The 21,985-nt window shown below is 35.5% G+C and overlaps 1 long non-coding RNA gene across 1 annotated transcript; it reads left to right on the top strand.

The window, feature by feature from the left end:
• The first annotated feature begins 18,962 nt into the window (after positions 1–18,962).
• LOC110473747 (uncharacterized) lies at positions 18,963–21,773 on the top strand. The gene is made up of 3 exons (XR_002465925.3): positions 18,963–19,128; positions 20,768–20,837; positions 21,754–21,773. It is a non-coding gene; the product is annotated as an uncharacterized LOC110473747 (long non-coding RNA).
• The last annotated feature ends 212 nt before the right edge of the window (positions 21,774–21,985 follow it).

The following is a 21,985-nucleotide window of genomic DNA, read 5'->3' as shown; positions in this document are numbered from 1 at the left end:
TCCAGCTCCCTCAGCCTTTTCTCATAGCCCGTTTTCTACACCCTTCACAATCCTTGTTGCCCTTCCCAGGACATGCTCCAGCACCTCAATGACCTTTTGGAAGTTAGGGATCCAGAACTGAATGCTGTACCTGATGTAAACTCAAAGAAGTATTAATAATAATGCACCAAACTGTTTTATAAAGTATCTCTAATTATATTTTCATATGTCTCACAGCTTCATGATCTTTGTCTTTAGAGTTTAACCTGCTTGTAAATCCTTAGCATATGTATGGGCTTAGCAATTAAAACAAATGTAACCAGTTTAATTTTCACTTTTGCATTTCAGTTCAAGATTATTTTATTCTTCAGGAAGAACTATTTTTCCTCTAGGTGTTATTTTGGTGGGGACTTTAGTGACTTTGTTTTTTCACTCAAAAGCTCACAACTACATTTTCCTGTCTAATATTTAATTTGATATCAATAGCCAACCTATAATTCAGAAGCATTCCCTCAGTGTGTAGGGCAAGATGTCAGCCCACTGTAATCCCTAAATTCAGCTTTTGAAGATTTAGGCTCTCTGTAGAAGTCCTTTTCAGTTTTTTGTTTTGTTTTGTCTTATTTTTTGGGTTTTTTTCCCCAACTTTTTGTTTTAATACAGACTACTGACATGCTTATTTTTAATGTAATTAAATTGAAAATTATTGTAAAATGGTTATTTTCATGGTGTCTAAATATGGTTATTGGATACTTGGATCTGTGCATGGTTTTACCATTTGTGTACTTCCCGTCCATCACATCTTCCTCTGGTTCTATGATTTTTTTCTAACTGATTATTGTCTTTCCAGTTTTTAATTTCCCCTTGTGATAATCTGTTTGTTCAGTGTAACTGCATCTCAGTTTTCTTCTGATGTCTTTTTGACATGTCCTTATTGCTTCTCCTGATTTACGTTTCTATTTTGTAGCTGTCATTCCAGTAGCTTTATATCTTTGATTCCAGTCACTATTTGATCTCTTCTAATGGAATCAGTCAGTATGCCATAATTACATGGTGAACTTGTTAAGTGACTGTCAGTCAAAGATTCCTCAAATTTAGAGAAATGAAAGAAATGTTGTTCTTTGAGAGGTGCATGTGATGACAATGATGTCCTTCAAAAGTTTTACTTTTCTTAGGAGCACAGTATTTCTCGTGCACATTTTCAGAGACAAGTTTTTCATTCTCTATTAGTACCAAGCTAATGAGTAAATGGAGAATTTCAGGTAATGCTATACTCACAAAATAGCAGCACATTTTTGTGATTGCTTTTGAGCCCAGTTGGTCAGGCATAGATTCAAAAGCCTAAATCTTCTCTGATTCTGCATCATTCCCAAAGAAAATCAGTTGCTACTCACTATCAAGAGTATTCTCCTCTCTGTCTCGATTTCTTTGAAAACTTATTTTTTCAAGAACTTATTTCAGTATAATGCAACAGCTGTAGGATGTCTGGTTGTAGAGTTGCCACTGAGAAGTTAGAAACATTGTTTCTGTGTGACCTAAACTGTTTTTATGTAAAAAATATCCAACACACACCAACACTTTAAAAAAAACTATTAGGAAGGTAATGTAATTGACTTCCTGCCATTTAGAGTGTTAAGTGTTGAACTTTTTAATCAGACTTGTCTTGACACAGGTGTTTTGGGGTTTTAAAAATTTATTTTTAATTTGTTTTGCCACTCTACCTTGCCCCTTTGTCTTTTCTCCTCTATGTTCCAGGACCATAGTCTGTCTAGGACACTAGTTTATGTCTGTGTATCCCAAAATGACAAGGTTGTTCACTCCACAAGATCACACTTCAAGGTCATACTGGCTTAAGGTGCACATCCATCTTAGGCTGCAATGGAAAGTTAGTGCAAGGAAACCTCGTGGTCTTCTTCTGGGAGGGTATGGTGTGCTGTGTTGTCCCAGTCCCTATTTTTAGTGCAGCTATTTAGTGAACCCTGTGCAGTCAAAATGAAGTATTTGAGAAAAAGCTATTAAAAATTAATGAATAATGGTGGGATTGCTGTTGTATAAGGGTGGATGTTTCAATTCAGTTTGCTGTTTTGGCTCTACCATGAGGAATTGTGTAAGATCATATTAAGGATGCCCACAGGACATGAGGAATAAGGTTGTTTTGCTGACCTGAAGTGAAAAGAATCATCACCACATGATAGAGTTTGAAAACTGCTAACAAAATATCAAAAAAGTCATTAGTTAGGCTGTCAGTGCCTTCTTTCACCTTTCCCCTGAAACCCTCAGAGATCCTCGTGTCTAACCCTTCATCTATGTAGCTAAGATTTTCAGTCTGCTGCAATGCTGAATTTAAGAGTGCATGGAGAGACAAATAGTTGCTTTTGTTTTCTCATGAAAACATGATTAATATGTCTGAAGAAAGTTTGGAAGCTGGTAACATCTTACCAGCTAGAGAGGATTAAAAAATGAAGTATGGAAATGTGTTCTTTGTTTGAAAGCACTGAGCTTGCCACATACAGAAAGGCTGTCATATGTTTTAATGAAAATACTACTCAGTCATGTTCAAGGAGGGAATAGTTCATTTGGGTGAGAAGATATTATCAACATTGCCAGTAATGTTAAGCAGGATTTTGTCAACAGCTTGTCATAGCTGCAGTTTCATTGTCTCTTGCATCGTCCTCAACATTCCACGGTGAACCAGCAGTGGTCTGGAACAGAGGTTTCCTGGGAGATTCCATGCAAGTAAAGCCTCCTATGCCTCTGTGACCCTGTGCTGCCCATAGGCACTGTGATGAGGAACTTGAACAGTCTGTACTAGGCTTGTCCTTTTCATATAACTTTCTGTAGGCACTGTTGAACAGATTATAGGGCTTGATTAATCTTTTGGTATGGCTCAGTACTGGATTTTTTTGTTGTTGTTTTGTATAGGCATTAGAGAGAAGAGGAAATGTGGGTATCAAGTTGTCCCCTGAAAATTTTAAGTTGCTTTCATATTAGTTTTCCTCTTTGTAACAGGAGAGCTCAGTGCATAACTCCTGAAATACCTTAAGTACGTTGGGCGATGTGTGTGCCTTCCCTCTGATGCACCAAATTGCACAGCTCTGTCCTTTGTTCTGTCTGGTCATCTTATAAATTAATAATTCTGTCTTAATGAATTTCTAACCCCAGGATTAAATTATTGAAGAAGAAAAAGAGAGGTATTTGAATGACAGCAACTCATCCACATTGGATACAAGCTTTAAAACCATCCTTAGGCAACTAGTCCTGTTGCACAACTATTACAGTGTTGCATACCATGATTGAGTGATCTATCTTCTCACCTCACTTACTTACTACACATCCAGATGCTATTGGAGAAGTCAGCTGTAGATAGGTCTGTATTTTTGTCTGAGATATTGTATGATAGCTGGATAAAGATGAAGTTCTGAAACTATAAAGTAAAATTTAGGGAAAAACAGGGAAGTTATGCAGGTAATTCAGGAAATACATAAAATGGTTCTTGGTTACCTTTGAAATTTAAGATCTTGACAAACTATTCTGTGAAAGCAGTAAGGAAACTGTGTAGGAAATTTAGCAAACAGTTTATCTGAATACACCAACAGTGAGATACTACATCATCCATCTGTTGATTCCTCCATCTATTCATTTGGTGATTACTGTAGCATTTCCTTTGTCACAAAACATGCATCACAGACCAGACTTCTTGCTGAGGGAGTCACTTTAAAATGGCAGCCCACACTGAGAGACATCAGAACAATTCACAGCTGGGCAGATGTCGAAATAGTGCTGGTATAATACAGCATTTTTAAAAGGCGTCATAGTGATTCATATGCGGATTCAGCCTTTACAGTTACAACATTTATCCCAGAGTATTCAAGTAAATTGCCCTAAACATGTCTAGCCATACATTGTTTTTTTGTGAGAACACTTGACTGGAGTGTCTGGGTGTTAAATAGTGATCTTAGACATACCAATGATACCTCTTTGCTCTTCTGAGACAGAGCATCTATTGCATTGCATATAAATGAAAAGTACTCATTTGGATTTCCAAAGCAATCCATTTTTTGCAATGAGCATGTCTATGAAAAGCTATATTGGGTCTCTTTTTCCTTCTATCTCTAGGGAAAAAAAGGGAATAAAAAAAAAAGTAAACTTTTCTTAATGACTCTGCAGGCTGAGATTTTGTGGGAAGATCATTACATCCACCTGTTAGGATACACCTTTAGGATACAAAGTGTGAAACCCTCACCAGTAACCAGCATTGGAGCTGTTTGTCTCTTCTGCCTCAATTCTGGATGCGCTTTGGATCATGGCCTGCACCTGCCACATTAACTGTGTTGACTGTGGATTTCTCTCTTGCATCTCTCTTGGGCAGTTCCAGGAATGTTATGCAGATCCTCTTGAGTGCATCTTTTGAACAGAGGAAGTGATATTGACCACGGATGTATATTATTGTCTAATGGCAAGCCTAATAATATAGCCAAGTTTCCTCATATTTACTGTAAGCTTGAAGTAAATGCCTGTGGCTATTTAGTGGATTAAAAGACACTTGGTAATTTGTTCAGTCATGGGAATGTGATTTTGTGCTTGATGTATGTTTCAGTTCAGCCAAGAATATAATGCACCATGACATGTACACTAGAAAAATCTGAGAGACCTAATGGTGCCTTGCAGCAAGATTTCAGGAAGAATGCTCAGTTTCTTAAGCAGTAATTATTTTGTGAATCATCCTATGTAAGGAAAGAATTTTTGTGTATAAATCAAATCCAGTTTTTAAGGATTATATTTTGCCTGTCAACCACTGATATTCCAAAGTAAATGAATATCCACCTCGGTAGGTAGATACTTAGTAGGATCATTCTGGGTCCCTATACAGTAAATGATAGATGAAAAATAAACAAGATGCCTAAGATCAGGAGTGTAGTTTTTTGTTCTCTGATATGCCATAAAAGAAGTGGAAGCTTGTAGGCTGTGTTTGTTATTGGGTATACAGCACTGACTGCAATATGAGTGACTGCAAAGCTGGTTATAGAGTTTTGTGGGAGATTACTTGTTAAATCACCTGCCAGGATACACATATAAGGCTCTTGTGAGACCCAGCTCATATTTAGGGCTTGAAAGGGAAGAAACTGGAATGAACTCACTGAAAAATGCAACCTTTTGGTGCCTCTAGGAAATTCTATGTGAGTCATTTACTGACACCAGTAAATGCCGGAATTAAGTTTAGCACAAGGAAGGATGTCAGTCAAGGGCTATAATATAGAACATATTATGTATTTTTGCATTGGAAATTGCCTGTGCTATGCACTAACTGCTTATTTGACATGTTGCTGTCTAAGTGAAGGCAGTGTTAATGCTCTTTGTTTTCAGAAATCTGCTGCTTATTCTATTAATGAACAAAACAGAACATTTCAGCATTTATTGTCAGTATATAAAAGTAAAGAAATAATAAGACCTACAGAAAATACTTGAGGAAGAAAGAATTTAAAATATTATTTGGATGACGACAAATATAAAAGAGTATAAGCATATGATATATTGTGGGAAGCCTAGCACTAAGACTGAAAATATATTTACATGTGTATGAATGTCTCTGAAGAGTCTAAAGACATTTTCTTCTACTTGTGATAAGGCAAAAAAAATTGTATTTCTTACTTACAGGATACAGTTTAATTTAAGTTAAACTAAGAAATATGCTGGTGGCCTAACTTCAATTTTTTATACTAATTTAGTTCAAATATTAGACTGAGAAAGCAATTCAGGCCAACTACTTTCCTTTATCACTTACCTGGGAAACTCCTAATACTGTTTCTATTATAGATTTTGTATTTTTCAATGTGTCTGGGATTAAGTATCTCTCTGTAGTGTAGAGTTTGAACAGCTAAGAGAAGACAGTTAACAGAAGACAGTTAAACCACATTACAGTTCAGAGACGTAGTGCCTGAAGTGCCAAATTCTTCAGAGATTTTTTGCCTTCAGGAATTGTCAGAGTGGGCACTTTACCAAGGGACCAGAGCTGAGGTGGAGACACCAGAATTTGGTTCAGAACAGCATCTGAATTTTTAATATTTTTAAATCAAGAGTTAGGGTACATCTCAAGTTACTGAAATATTAGTTTTTAGGCCTCCTCTGCTCAAAAGCTGCTTCTGCTCCTGAGATTGCTGTAATCACTGAGTTGATATGAAATGCTTTAATTTTGCTGTAGAACTTGCAGCGCTAGGCAGCAACAACATAATTCTCAGAATGGAGAGAGACTGGGGAAGACAAGATATCACCTGGGAGCAGGAAAGGAAATTGTCCTGTTCATGTTTAATATTAATGCAATCTTCTGGTTTATTCAACTTGCTTGTGAGTTGGAAGTATGTGTATGAGGCAGAGAGACAGGCGAGGATATTTAAGTGTTGTACCCAGGATTGTCAGGGAGTTTTAAAGTCAATCACTTCTGAAATATTTTCCCCAAACTGATCTTTAGTAAAATTCTTTCCCCCCTTGAGATGAAGCCACTTTTATATAGTAGTATAAAATGCATAATATGAGAAGGGCTGCATTGGTTATGCCACGGGGAGACTGGGACTAGTGTTGTCTCAGAGGTAATAAAAATTTGTATGACAAATGTTCATTTAGCATGAAATAGTCTTAGTATTAAAAAAAAATGTTATTCAATGTAACTATTTCAGTACACACTGAAAAGTGTTTATCTAAATTTCTATTTTAGAAAGATAATATTCACACTATAAATATCATAATTACTGGACAGTTAACAGTGTTTAATGCTATCTGTACCTTAAAATATCATCTGCAGTCAGGGGTACCAGATGAAGTTCAATTGTAAAAGCCCAAATAATTCTATTGCATTTAAAGTCATGAGTGACAGTAAAGATTCTAAGTGTATGCTTAAATATATCTCTATTAACACCATGCATAAACATTTAAATCCCTGTCCCCGTAGAATTAGAGAATCCTGAGTTGGACGAGACTCACAGGAATCATCCAAGTCCTGGCCTTGCATAGCACCATCCCCAAGAATAACACCTTGTGCCTGAGATTGTTGTATAAACACTTCTTGAACTCTGGCAGGCTTGGTGCTATGACCACTGCCCTGGGGAGCTGTTCCAGTGCCTCACAGAGAAAAGATCAGTGCCTGCCCCTCTGCTTCCCCTCATGATTTTATTAATCTAGAATAGCTGTCAGCAAGTATGACTCTATTATGTGTGTAATTTAAAATTTTTAAAAGTAATAATAAATATGATAGCTATCCTTCACCTGCTAAATGATAGAAGCCATAAAGACAGAAAATAACAGAAGTTCTGCTGAGATCACAGGTCTGTAAAGCTTTGTATTCTGAATAACTATGCAATGTGCATAATTTATGTTCTTTGATCCTTTAATAATTAGAATGTGGATTCTTGGTGTAATTATTAATCTTCATAAGGTCAGACACCTCCAAAGAGTAAATCATAAAGCTTGAAAGACCTCTTGAAAGATCTCTTTCAGGTTATGACGTACAGCGTTTGAGAACATGGTGTGAGTAACCTTCTTTGTTTGCAGGAAACAGGTGTGCTCCAGCATTAGGGAAGAGCACAGACATCCCAAACTCGTCTGGAGAACTGAAGGAGCCCTCTGACCTCACAGGTTTCAGAACACAGTTTCAGCCCCTCCCTATCCACCTCTTGCCTGCACAATGGATTAAACACCTACGTGTCATCGAGAGTGTCCTGATTGCGTGGAGCTACATTCAGGGATGTAGGTGCCTTCACAGAGGCAATGAATATATTTAGATGACTGACAGAACTGATAGGATTATGCAGTAAGTGGTCTAAATTATTGTATTGAATTTGAGATCAAATACCTATAAACCAAGGAGAAGTAACTAGGACTTGCATCTGTACTAAGAAAACATAGAGAAATGAGGTTGGGGAGAAGGAGCTCTCAAGCAGAATAAAAAAGATTAATAAATGATCCACACGTCTTCAGTTGCAAAAATGTGAAAAGGAATTTCCAGTAGATGTCCTCTCACCTTTAGGCCTATCAGCTTTTGCATCATCAGAGTCATCTCCCTTTCACACATAGTTTGCTTTTACATTGATATATAGATTATATAGATACAAGAGTATCTATACAAGTATAGATACAAGTAACAAGAGATTAATTCAAATTTCTTTAAAGTTTTTCTGCATCAAACATGACCTTTATCCATTATTGTTAATGGTTCCTATGTATTGATGGAATCAGTCTGTTCAAATTGACTAGTATTTACAAATCTGGAAGTTTATCTGTAACATAGTTATGACAGACATCTTGAGAATTACTAAGATGCATGTTTTTTAGGTATTTCATGAATTTTCTTAAAATTGTTTTCAATTTCTTGTAATATCAAGAAGATATGGAATATGTCAACATCAGAACAAACTAGATTTATTACCTGGAAAGGTTATCTCAGTTTTACTCCTCAGTTATTTCAGCAACTTGCAAGAAAACAAGAATGTGGATGATGGATTCCAAAGATAATTTCATACTGGCAGTTAATTTTCTATTAATAGATTGGTGTCTGACTTGAGTGATTAGTTAACAAATGCAAACACTTTCTCATTGTTTAGGCTGAAATATGAGGAAAGAGAAAGGTTGCAAGGGAGGAAAGCAATGTATGTGTGGGACCAAAAGCTAAAGCTAATCTAACTAATAGTGGGTTGGCACTAGGTGGTCACAAAATGTCTCTGTCAGGGTGGCAGAAATCCCTCCCCAGCAGAGCTGATTTGATATCTTTGACAGTATGATAGATAACATTGCAAGAGGCTATATCCTGGTTTGCCAGGACATGATGTGAACCTCTTTCAGCAGTTTGTGCCCTGTTTCATTCTAGAGTTGGCTGGAATGCTTCATTATCTAAGAAGCTCTCTTGGTGTATTTCACTGCCTTACAGATACAGCCAGTCTATTTTCTCATGCAACAGATATGAATAAATAGCTGTGCTGTTGATTTGTTTCAGGTTTGTACACTAATGTAGCAGCAGGCAGAAGCTCAAACTCTAAAGCTGGGAAAAGATCCATAACTGGCAATTAGCAGTAATTGTGATAGCTATAACACATTCATATCACACTGGTTTCAAAATGTAGTTCTTGGCACTTGAGTACATTTAAGGAAAGCACAAATTATTTTTCTACTGTTATCCCTTTTCAGTACTGTAACAGTATTTGGAGGATGTGAACAAACTACACTCTCAGGGAGAACATTTCCCTGGAGAGCTGTCCCCCAGCTTCCTCCCTAGGTTTCATGTTACTGAAAAATGAGAAAAAAGGAAAAAACTCACATGTAGTATTCAGGGATTCTGGATTACTTTGTATTGTTTTATGAGGAGCTCTAAAGCAGTGTAACTTCTTTTTATTTTTCTTTTTTTTTCCTTTCTTTTCCTTTCTTTTATTTCTATTTTTTTTTCCCTATGACTTTAAGCTTCATGCACCTATCTCCCACAGACTCAGCACTGGTGAGATTGCACCCTGAATCCTGTGTTTAATTCTGGTTTCTTCACTACAAGAAAGACATTGAGGAGCTGGAGTGTGTCCAGAGAAGGGCAACAGAGCTGGTGAAGGGTCTGGAACAAGTCTTATGAGGAGCAGCTGAGAGACCTGGGGTTGTTCAGCCTGGAAAAAAGGATGCTCAGGAGACCTCATTGCTCTCTAGAACTACTTGAAAAGAGTTGTTGGATAGGTGGTTGTTGCCTCTTTGCCCACCAAACAAGTGACAGAATAAGAGGAAATTACCTCAAGTTGCACTGAGGCAATTTTAAATTGGATATTAGGAAAAAATTCTTCACTGAAGGGTTACCAAGAATTGGAACAGGCTGCCCAGGGAAGTGGTGAAGTCACAGTCCCTGGAAGTGTTCAAAAAGGTGTAAATGTGGTGCTTGGATGTTGGAACTCAAAATGTCTCTCAGACATTTTTAGAGGTTCCAGGCCTTTGTCAGAAGCATTTTAGACCCTGGCAGGCAGCTGCAAACAGCTGTGATTTTGAGTTTGAGCTATGGGATGAATTACCAACTTTGAAGGTAGAACAAGCAGTCACAAAAGGTTAGATAGTATAGTAAAAGTAGTTACAAAGTAGAGGGGAAAATTTTTTAGTATTGTACAGGGCGGTTTTAACACTTGTACAGGGGGGTTTTTACTTTGTACATGGGGGGCAGAAGTTCTAAGATGGAGGAAAGTGGGCTGACCCTGTTCTTCCTCCTTCTTCTTCCTTTCCTCCATGTTCTTGGTGATGCTGGCACTCACAGATTGGTTTAGAGTAGAAAAGCACCTTGTAACATAGGTAGTCGGTATTGGGGGAAAACTGTAAACATGGAACATGTAATATATCATAAAAAAGATAGCAACAGCCCTGGGTGGGGGGGAGAGAAGAAGAAGACAGCAGACAGAGAGGGTGTCAAGGTGTGTGTGTGCCTCTGCCTGAGCTGCTGAGCTAACCGCAGCAGAGAAGACAATCTTTTAGATAACTCGCAATAAACTGCCTTGAGACCGAACAGCAAGAGCCTGCGGAGTTTTTCTTTGGAAGCACGGGTTGGAGGAGAGACTTTACCACCGCACGAGACCCCAGACCAAGCCCAGGGTTGCCACACTTGGAGACATGGTTCAGTGACAGACCTGTCAGTGCTGGGCTAATGGTTGGACTCGATGATCTTAGAGGTTTTTTCTGACCTTAATGATTCCATGATTTTATTATTTTACTACAGAGTACCCTAAGATATAGTTTAGCAGTTTGCATATGTCATTGAGCAACATGTCATTGTGTAAAGCTTATCAAATAAATTAGAAGAGTATTCTCAGGAACTGGGCGTTCAGATCAGCTTGGTATAGGAAATAACAGAACTTCTTTAGCTGATAATCTCTTATGAGCATTTGCAGCTGACCAGAGCCTCATGTTACCAGAACATTAAATAAATGTATTGCTGGGCCCTGCTGCCTTTTAATTTATTGTTTCTATTAATGGCATCTAATCTTCTGCATAAATCACATGTATCTAATGAAATTTAGAATCATCAGTGTCTGTAATTAGTATTTTACCCATAATATATTAACTTTTAAAATACAAGAACTTTCTTTGATTAATTTTTAACATTATTGGTTACTACCCTTTTACAAAAAAACAAATTCTGTTGAATATTTCTGCTAATAAAACTGCCAATGCCAGTGAAATGCACATGATTACGTATGAATTTACTAAGAAGTTAGAAATTTACTGTATATGTTTTTTAAAAATCTAATGTTTGAATAATTTATAATCCTGGAATCCAAATCATTATTATTTTTGAATAGTTAAATCCTTGTGTGATTCTCTGAAGAATTTTTCTATTTAATCTCTTGGGTCACTTTTATACTAATCTAGGGATTTTTTTACTTGCCAATTTTTCTTGGTAGGATATTTTATATTAAGCTTTATAACATAGGTATGTACTTAGTATTTATTGAAAAGCACGGGAAAAGCACAGAGCAATGTTTATTTGGGGTATTTTTTGTACTTTGGTTTGTTCTCATTTTCTTGTTTTCCATGATTAGTCATCCTCTTCCTAAAAGAAAAAAATTATTCTATCTTGTTATTCCCTCATTAGGAAGTTAGTCTCTAAAAATATTTTTCAGCAGCAGATGCTCCATGAATGTATCAAGGGAATGTAAATATTTGCTGCTCAACAAGCTGTTATGAGCCAAATCTACTTGGACCATAAGGAAGTTCAAGGACCAGAGTTACAGAAGATATGCTGATGCAGTGTCATTTTGTCTTGCATATGCAAGTTTAGTCTTCAATTTAGATCTGGTAAAAATTGCAGTAAAATAATTATTTTCCAGTGATATAATTAAAAAGCTTAATATTGAAACAAATGAAATAAAATTCAAACATTTTTCCAATGCACAAAAATGTGAATTCAAAAATTCACATTTTTCCAATGTGAAATGAGTTTTAAGAGCATTTCCTTAGTGACAAGACATAAAGTATTAAAGTTTATCCTGAACACACAAGGTTCTTAATAGAAATTCAAATCTAAAACCCAGCCTTAATTCTTAAGGAAGCTTCAGCACAAGGCAGAGGAAATTTTGACCCATCTGTAATGAACATAATTTGATATCATCCAAATAAGAATCCTTCTCTTGTTAGTTTTCTTTTGCCTAGTATCATGATAGTCTCTCAGATCAGTGCTGTTTCCTGCTGAACTAATTTAAAAGTCAATTTTTGGGCAAACTTCTCTTCCTTTTTTGGGTTTGTAATAGAAAGGCTTCCTATTAAACTCCTCAGATGATATTTTTGGGGAATCAGTGCCCCAAGAAATCTTTGATGGGTAAAAATTGCAGTAAATTATAAAAAATCAAGTGTTGATTTAAGTTACATTTAACTTTGGCAGATTGTTAACCAAGGTGGTGTTCTACTCTTCCATGCTGAAACTTGACTATGGCTGAAAATCAAACTACTGATTTAGCTGCTGAGAAAATCATGTACTTTAGCTAATAATTCTACATATGTGAAATAGAAGTAAAATAAATTTTTAAAAGAGTTTATTTGTGGAGATTAACAAATCTGAGGGAGTATTATGGATCTGACACAGAAATGAAGGTATGAAATATGGTACCTAAATGGTACCTGCAAATATTCTACTACTGAAACGACCTGAAAGAAAAAAAAAGGAATGGAAAAAACCAATGAAGAATGTCAAAATATCAGTCTATTTAAAACTTGTTTTGACTACAGCTGGGATTTTATTCTTGTCTTGGTCAAAAGACTATTTTACTGCTTAAATTGTCAGCTGATGATTTATCTGAATAATGCCTTATCCCTTCAAATCTTAAGAGTGATGGTGGAGGTGATGAGGTGCTGGAGTGGAGATACATTGCAGTTGATATCTTACTGCTTGCTAGAGTGTGCTCCTGATTACCTTTCATTACATAAAGATTTCTCCGTGTCTCCTGCATTTCCAGCTCACTGTCAACCTGAAGGCAACAGTGTTTTGGTTTATATACTCATCACAGACTATTTATTGTAAAATTCCAGTTCCTTCAATCCAGATATTTTTTTATAGTTTTTGCCTAGAATATAAAAAATAGGCAAACAGTTAGGAGTATTTATAAAAAGCAAAGAGCTATAAAAATAAATTGCTTGAAATGAGAGCAAACTAGAAGTGTTCTTTTCTTCTTTCTTCAGATTATTTTTTTCTTTCTCTTCTAACAATACATTTGTCAAGGTTTCTTCTTTGAGTCTATATTATATTTCAAGCTGCATCTTTTACAGTGTTAACCTTTCTAATCTTCACCACAGAGCACTCCCAGAGGGTACCTCCTTCTGGTGTTTCTGTTAACCTTTATAGACCACTACTCTTTTGAAATTTTCCACAGACTTCAAAAAGATTAATTCTTTCTACTTAAAATTCATCCAGGGGACAGTTTAAACTGTTCTCCCTCAAAATAAATTGCATTTCTCTGTTTACAACAGTGCCTTGACAGAGGTGCCATCAAGGGTTTTGGGTGTTTTTGGATATCCGACCCAGCCTCTAACAAAGGACCCAGGAGGGCACAGGTTCTCTGTAACTCCTGAGAGATGGCAAGACCTGTGTGGTTGTCTTGGATACCTCAGAGCACTGGATTAAGCTTAAATTAAGATTTCTAGCTTTCCTGTTTCATTGTTTTATTTTGCCTGAAACTAGATGTGATTATAAATGTGCAGCAGCTTCAGGAAGCAGCAGCAACTTTTGAGAAGCTGATCTACCAGTAATTTGTCTTAGGTATATTATAAAAAAATTTCACATAAATGTGGCACAGCTGAATAAAGTCAAAGAGTATAGGTAAACAGTCTTTCATATCTCAGAAACAAGGAGCTCTTTGTTAAGCAGAAAACATGGCAGTAGCATCTGCATAAAATATGAAAAAATAAGTCTGCAGTGATTTTTTTTCTTTTTTTAGAAAAATTAAATAGCTATGTGTCTTATACATGTCCATCAATGTACTCTCAGAGGTTTCCAATTAATTTGCAAAGCATACTGTGAACTGTCTGAACAACTATCTGAATAACTGATTTCTATGGAAAATGAGTTTCCAAGACATGTTAGAAGTATTAATTGTAGCTGAATACATAATGTCCCTCTTTGTAATTTCTTTTCTGGAAATGACTTCCTCATCTTCGAAAACACAGAATATCATCTGTCTTTGCTCACTAGCTACTGCTGTTGTGTAAGTTTCTCTCATGCTTAGGAAGATTATTTCAATTGTTCAGTGTGATTCCTACCAAAAATCCCCCTACAACTTGTCTACTAATCTGAAAGGTAGAAAATTTAAGAAAACTGAATTTACTTGCCTACATTTCATGGTCTCACTGGTGAAAGGTGAGTTGCAAAGCTACCAGGTTTTTTTTTACACTCTGCATATATCCAGCCAGTGTATACTTTAGAGAAGAGGTCTGCTTCTCTCTCTGGCTTTCTCACTGTGGGAAAGATGATCCTGCAAATATGTGTTTTGCGGGCCTCATGAAGTGTCATAGCTAGCTTTTAACAGCTAGCTCAGGTAATAATAAGAGATTATTTGTGGTATTAATCTCACCTAATTTTAGACTAGAATTGTGCAGATCTGAAATAATCAGCAAAAGCTATTTTTACAGTCCATAAAGAGAATTAGGAAGTTGCAGGTAGGTATTAATTAATCTGATATTTTGAATATCCTTTTTAGGATGAATTATATTCTAATTTTGTCTCCACTAGTTATGAAGGGAAAGCAGATGACAATATATATAGATATGAGCATCTATATTATAGTGATCTGTATTTGATCACATTTAAATATTTACCATAGGTCACTCCCACGTTCTGAATACTATATTTTAATTTTCAGTTTCATTCATCTGTATATTAGTCATTTTCCCTGACTATTTGAAGGCCAGCTGTCATTGACCTGTGCCTGCAGAGCAACAATCCATAAGCACAGTGTCCATAACTGATTTTGTTTCCCATCTTCCCCATATCCTTGAATCAAAACCAGTCAAATTAAAGCCACGTGCATAATTTTTATACTTCAAGCAATGTTGCATCATGTCACAAAACTAGATTAGGAATATTTGTACTTCTTATCCTATGTATAAGGAGCTCACTCTTCAGATGTTAAATAATCCCATTTTTCATTTCTTCTATTGAAACATAACCACACATGTTGCACTTGCATTCAAGTTATATTGTATAGCAAGACTGCAGAAAAACAAATGTAAAATAGGAGTCTGAAATGGAAAAAAGTTATTACTTTCTATCTGATTTACCTCAGAAAATTTATTACTAGTGCAACTACTTACAACAAAGGTGTGAAAACAAAAAGGGCAGATTTTGATCTGATGTAGATCAAAGTATATACATCAAAAACAGTGAAGGAACTAATTAAAGGTATGGCCATTTTGTGGAAGTATTCTGATTTTTTTTTTTTTTTTTTTTGGTGAACAGTTGCAATGTGGGAAGAGGAAATTGAAGTAACATTTTAAATTCTTAAAGTTAGGTTTTATAAAGCTGGTGTTTTCTTCTGTTTCTGTTGCAGTTGCATAAACTCCCTAGGTAAGGGCTGAGCATATGAAAGATTTTTCATTGTCTCATATTTTCATTTGATCTGGAAGAAAGCCTTGGGTAAAAGACTACTATGTTATGGTTAGAAAAGTGAAGATTCAGAATATGGTGTTCATCTTACTCTGGCTTTGCTCTGCTGTAGCTCTGTTGATTGCCACTCTGTGTGTCAGATTGTCATACTGACTTCTGATCAGCCAGCTGTTGCCTGCTTTTTTCTTTGATAGGCAGGGACAGCAGGGACTGAAAAATGCTTCTCCATATAAAAGAGAGTTAAAATGGAAAAATCTCAGTCAGAAGGAAGAAAAGAGCTTTACTTATTTTCTCTTTGATACTATATTCCAGTAGACAAATGGAAGATAGACAGACAGACACATGGAATGAGAGACTCCTGACAACTATATTGATCTCTGATGCTTAGGCTCCTTTGGGAGTCTATTCTTGTGCTTGTTAGAAAAGACTTCCCTACGGTTCCTTTACAATTCCACAGTTTTTCTGACACCCAATATGTCTGAATCTTCCAGGGCTATCAAGAAAATAAGTTTTTGTGCTTTAAAGTATTTTTATATGGATTTGAAAATTATAATATCTGATAAAAGCTGTGTGTGTGGGAGAGGTAGTTTATTTGTTCATCTCTTTGGTTTGTTGGGTTTTTTCCCCCCAGGGCTTTATAAAACCCTTTTCTCAGTATATTCTATCAGTTTATATATATATTTTTAATTGCTTTTCTCATCTGGTCATTGTCTATCAAAATCACATTTTTTCCTCAATTAGAGTACACAACACTTAATGGTATGTTTGCATCCAGGTTAAATTGATAGTGAACGGAAAGCAAGATTATCTAAATGACAATTTGTTTTTATATCCTAGTATAATTATGCCAATTTGGGCAACAATAAGATACTCATGACTTAATGTCTTATTGATTCTGATGTTCTTGAAGCACTTTGTTGCTGGTACACAGATGCTGATGGAACCTAATAGCTTTAGAATCTTTTAGACTATGGAGTGCAGAGTTGTGTCAGATTAAGTATAAGTAAGTACACGTGGGTTTTTTTTCCATTTATGTAAGGATAGGTCTTAAAAGACTGTAAAATGAGGTAGGCCATATGGCTTTATGTCTTATGGAATGCAAAAGAGGAAGAAATGTTTTTCCCTCCTTGCTATGGCAGGTCTCCTTTGCTTTTCTCAAGTGAGGTTCTGAAATGGGAAACAGCTCCAGTGATGAATTCTCTACTAGGCACATGGGTGAGAACATTGCTCCACTGTCCTTTCCTTCTGCTGATACATTCTTGTCCCTGTTCTGTGCTGCAGAAGGGAAAAAAAAAGCTAGCTTGCCTCAGAGAATTTACTTCTCAAACAAAAGACCAGATTTCCACAACATTTGTGAATTTGAATCTAAAAATGGGGAAAAAAAAGATTATATATGTGATACCATGAACAGTATGAATTTTTACTTTAAATAAAATTTTAAAAGCCCCAGAACAATATTAACAAATCCTTATCGATAAAAGACATCTCCCATAAAAATTCAAGATTCCTTTGGAAGAAGTTCTATCTGTCTAAAGTTTGTTTCTGGAATATAACTCAGTGAGTAAGATTCAGATGGTTGATTACAGAGAGGCAAGGTGTCAGTTCCAATGAGAATAAATCCTCATGTGTTCATATTGACATCATGTCTGTGCATCCAAATGCGAAGAGCTTTCTTTAACAAGTGCAAGTAATATAATTTACACTGTTTTGATTTGTACTAATGTGATCAAAATAAATGTTTGCATTTATGCTGCTGAAGCAGGTAACACTTTTCTCATATTTATCCCTTATTTTAACAGTTTGGGGATTAAATTTATGATTCCAGAAAACAACTGTTGTGAGACTTTGATGCAAAGGATTAAAAAAGAAATTAGGGGAAATTAATAAAAATCAAATAAAACAAACACTTATTATAATTTTTCTAATCTTGTACTTTTCAGTCTTTAAATAATCCTTTTTTTTTTTTTTCTTTAAAAACATATCTATTAACACCAAAATCAGTGGAGAAACAGTTTATACAGGAAACTACTCCTGGCACAAAAGCTTAAGTGCTGGGCAGGTGGATCATTTACAGCGTGGCTCTCCTTAAATAAAATGGTTGGCATTTTTATTTCTAGGATAGGAATTATGTGCATGCATGTGGTGTGGCACAGGTACTGGGAATCTAATGTGTCTGAATTACTCCTGATCATGACACACATCTGGATAATACATTCACTGTATAAATTATAAAGGATGTTGAATGCATCAAAATACTTTGTTGTTATATCCAATTCTTATGTTATTTATTATTCATTCTCTCCAGAAATCCAGGTGTGAGATATCCATAGAGACTAGAAAATGCACCAGGTTTTCAAATTCTGTTCAGAAAAAGTATTCTGCATGACAGGAAAAACACAGAGCAAAATCTTGCCTGTCCTTACTCATCAGCAAAACATTCAAAGCCTGTACAAAAAACATACATAATGTATTACTGGTACAAGATATGGTATTCTATTTTTTTTTCCTGAAAACATGGCTGAACTTAAAAGTTCAGTTTCTTGAATGTCTATGTACTGATCTTTTTCCCACAACTTTTTCATAGGAAAAAAACCCCTTAGTCACATATATTTTGTCATGCCTCAGGAAAGTTAGTAATGACCTTTGAAAATGTATTAATAAACAGGTAATATTTTTACCTATATTGTAGCACAGATAATTACAGTAGATGTAACATAATATTCCATTGTAATATTCATTATCCATTTATCTTTCCTATGTATTTCACAGCAGCTTGTAAACCTCTGAATTTTTAAAAGCTTGCCTTAGAGAAAGTTATAGTCTTAGATTAATCAAGAAAGCAGAGACAAAAATCACATGAAAATAAAGACCTCTTAATATCTCTTGAATTTTTGTACTTGTGAGTTATATATGGGGACTTTAAAATAATTTACTTTCAATATTTTACATTCTTTTACTGTCACTGAGAACAAATGGCTTAGATAAAAATGGCTTAACAGAAAAACAATAAATATTTATTTTTCCTGCTTTATCATTAAACTAGGAAACATAAAAATAAAACTAAAGTCTCAGGCTTTTCCCAAGACTAACATTTTTCATTAAAATGCTACACAAATTTCAGTTTAGCCTTTTTGTATGCCTGAGGCAATTTCTGAAGAGCTCTGAATTTTGAGGCTTTTCAGACCTACAGCTGGAAAGAACGGTATAAAGTGTTTTGTGCTATTGTGTGGTTCATAGGCAGACACAATTTTTTTATTTGATCCCTTTGTATTTAGCAATCACTTATTTCTTTTCAATGTTGGTGATTTTTACTTTTTTTTTTCTTTTCTTTTTATTTTTTTTAATTCATCAGGACTGTTCTGCACTTCAGCACGTGGTATCACTTGGTGACCTCCCTGAAGCTGAACACAAAGGAAATTGTTGGATTTCAAAAGATCTATCCTCTGCTTGCAGAATGCATCTTTCTAAATGAAGAGTCACCAAATGAGAAAGGGATGGTTTATGTACAAGTTACCTTCCATCAATTTTGAGCAAGTTATAGGAATGGCAGCTTCCTTAAGGTAAGCATAGTTCTCATCTGTCAGCAGCTCCCTGCAACAAAATTTTTCTAATGCTTAGTAGTAGAATGAAAAGATTTTTTTTAAATTCTTTTGAAGCTGTTATAATTTGACAGAGGAAATGGATGAAAGCAGTTTCCATGGCTGGTGCCTTACTTTCCACTCAAGCATCATCACTGAACACCAGCAGTGAAACACTCAGGGGTGGCACATCCTGCTTGTGCCAACAGTTTGCTGAGGTAGCCATGGCTGACTACAGTGTGCAGGGAATTAAAAGACAAAATTTTTAAAAATAACAACAAAAACAAATAAAAACCAGAAAGAGAACCAGCAAAAAAGAAAATTTATATCTAAACCAAGCAGTATTCAATATTGCAACTACCAGTACAAAGCTGGCAAAGTCTAATTAGAGAGTCATGTGCAGGTTATCCTGATTGTGAGCTAGAAGGCTGTACCAGAAAGACTGAAATATTCTGGAAAAGAAGTATCTTAATGCCCACAGCCTCTGTCCCATGGTAAGAATTTTAAATCTGTTTTGGACACCTTAATTTTCATCAGGGAACCAGGTGATAAACAGAGATCCAGGGAACCTTGACAAAATCATGATCTTAAGATAACAAAGTGTTCATTACCACATTGTTATCTTGAGATAACCAAGTTGTCTGAAGCTAACCAAGCTAACTGCAGTGGGTTCTGGTTAAAGGCCCAGTGCAATAAAGGTGAGTGACAGAGAGATTTCTCTGATTTCTCTAAGGGCCATACTGCAACAATTTCCATTCTATTTACCAATGTCATGACACTTTCTGCCTCAGAAAATCAAGCATAAAGACACACTCAAAACCCAATGCAATTACAAGACATGTCTGATCTGAAGAATTTTGTCTTTATATGCCTGGATAGATTTTGAAAATAATTTTTGAGGAGGAAGCTGTTATATGGCACTTAAAAATTCAAGCATCAAAAAGATATAATGCCTGTAAGGGGAAATATAAATGGCAAACTGAAAGAAGATTAAATGAGTAACTCATAGAGCCTATAAGCTATGGAAAAGAGATAAGATAAATGGCTAACTCAATTTGATGCTACAGCTGGAAGTCTAGGTTTACAGAGAGGCTCCTTCTGTTGCTTTTATATAGACTCTTTATTCCCATCAGGTGATGAATGCTTGGGGAGGTTAGGTTATGAGCATAATAAATGTTCAGAACTCTTCCAAAATACGTGCAAATTACAAAGCTAAGAGTACATGCCTAAGAATAATTTATAATCCTTATATCAGTCAGGACAATGTAACAGCGGCACAAGTTCATTTTGCACAGGAACAGAGCAGATTCTGACAGCTTTGCACTACAGTTTACAGGAAAAGAAATGTTGTCTTGGTATCTCAAGTAAATGCTCTCAATGATACTCATGCTGGCAAGTTGTGAGTTAGGACACCCAATTTCCCTGAGCTTCCTCTTTGCAAAGAAAGAATAAAACTGCTGAAAATATACTGATAGAGAAGTGCTAATTTTAAAATAATTGTCTGTACCATTTAATGATCACAAATTAGTATCCCAAGAATGGCACATTTTCTTAATTAGTATCCTGTTGGTGTTAAAGGAAAGGCCTGGCAACATGAAAATATTGTACCAATATTTTCTAGGAAAAATAAACTAGGAGCTATTATTCCTAGGAACAACAGGAACAAATTAAGGGCTTTGGTTTCCTACCTGGTAAGTAGTGACAATTTTTTATAAAATTTCTGCATGTATGTAAGATCTATGGAAAGCCATATGTAATGGTTGGTAAAGCAGTTCACATGAAATTTCTTTATAGGCAGAAGTTCTTATGGTTCTTTGAGATGACATTCAAATTTCAGTAAAACCATGTGATTTAGATGGAAGAAATATTTTAGGAAGAGCAGAGTACTGACTGATTGTGGTTTAACTCTGTTTATTTGGTATTGAATAAGGTGTGCAAACTCAGGCATAGGTATGGAGGCATCATGAAAGACATGAAGACAATTTGTCCCAAAGTCTTGTAAACTCATGTTAGCTTGCAACAGAGTGAAAACAAATAAAACAAAAATGTTTAATTTATCCTGAGTGTAAATTCTTAAACAATGTAATACTCTGCTGCTAGCCAAAAAAGTATGTAGTAAAGAAAATTGAAAAACATCATTGGAGATTCAGAAATGTTTCATTTGCAAAGGCAGACACTTAATGGGTCACATTTTCATTTTCTATGCAGCTTTGGTCCTGAGTGAGGCAATAGCCTGTGGTGAATATATGTGATCCTGTAGCTGAAGGTCATGTCATAAGCATAATGACAAAGGAATTACAATTGTCCAAGGAAATGTTAATATTTCATGTCTTAACATTTGTGACTTTCTACCTAAATAATCCTAATTTAATCTATTTTTATATAAAGATTATGTAATTGACTAAGATTTGCATTTAATGCAAAACAGGTAAAAAAGTTATGAATATGTTTTCTCCAATGTAATGTGTAACTAAATTAAATTTACAAGATCTTTACATCTGGGGGTAATCACAGAATTTTGTGCTATGTTTATTAATGGGTTACCATTCTTGTGTTTCTGCTTAATTGTCACATTAATGCATCAGTTCCTGTTCTCTCCATTTTCAGAAATACATGCACAGAAGGAAGTTGGATTTTAGAATACACAGGAAGCTAAACACCTTTTTCACTGGGAAAGTAAGGGGAAGGAGATACTTTCTTATCCTGAAAGTTTTCTCCTGTCAGTGTTCACAGGCATTGTGCAACTAAAAAGGAAACAGACAGATCTTCTTGAAAACATCCTGTGAGCTTTTCATTCACTATATGAAAAAATGGCTTTTTAGAATTTCAGAGCAGAAAA

This window comes from Lonchura striata, chromosome 4, assembly GCF_046129695.1.
Source record: "Lonchura striata isolate bLonStr1 chromosome 4, bLonStr1.mat, whole genome shotgun sequence".
Lineage (NCBI taxonomy): Eukaryota > Metazoa > Chordata > Aves > Passeriformes > Estrildidae > Lonchura > Lonchura striata.
Note: the sequence above shows the minus strand (reverse complement) of the source record. Positions and strands in the feature narration are given on the sequence as shown.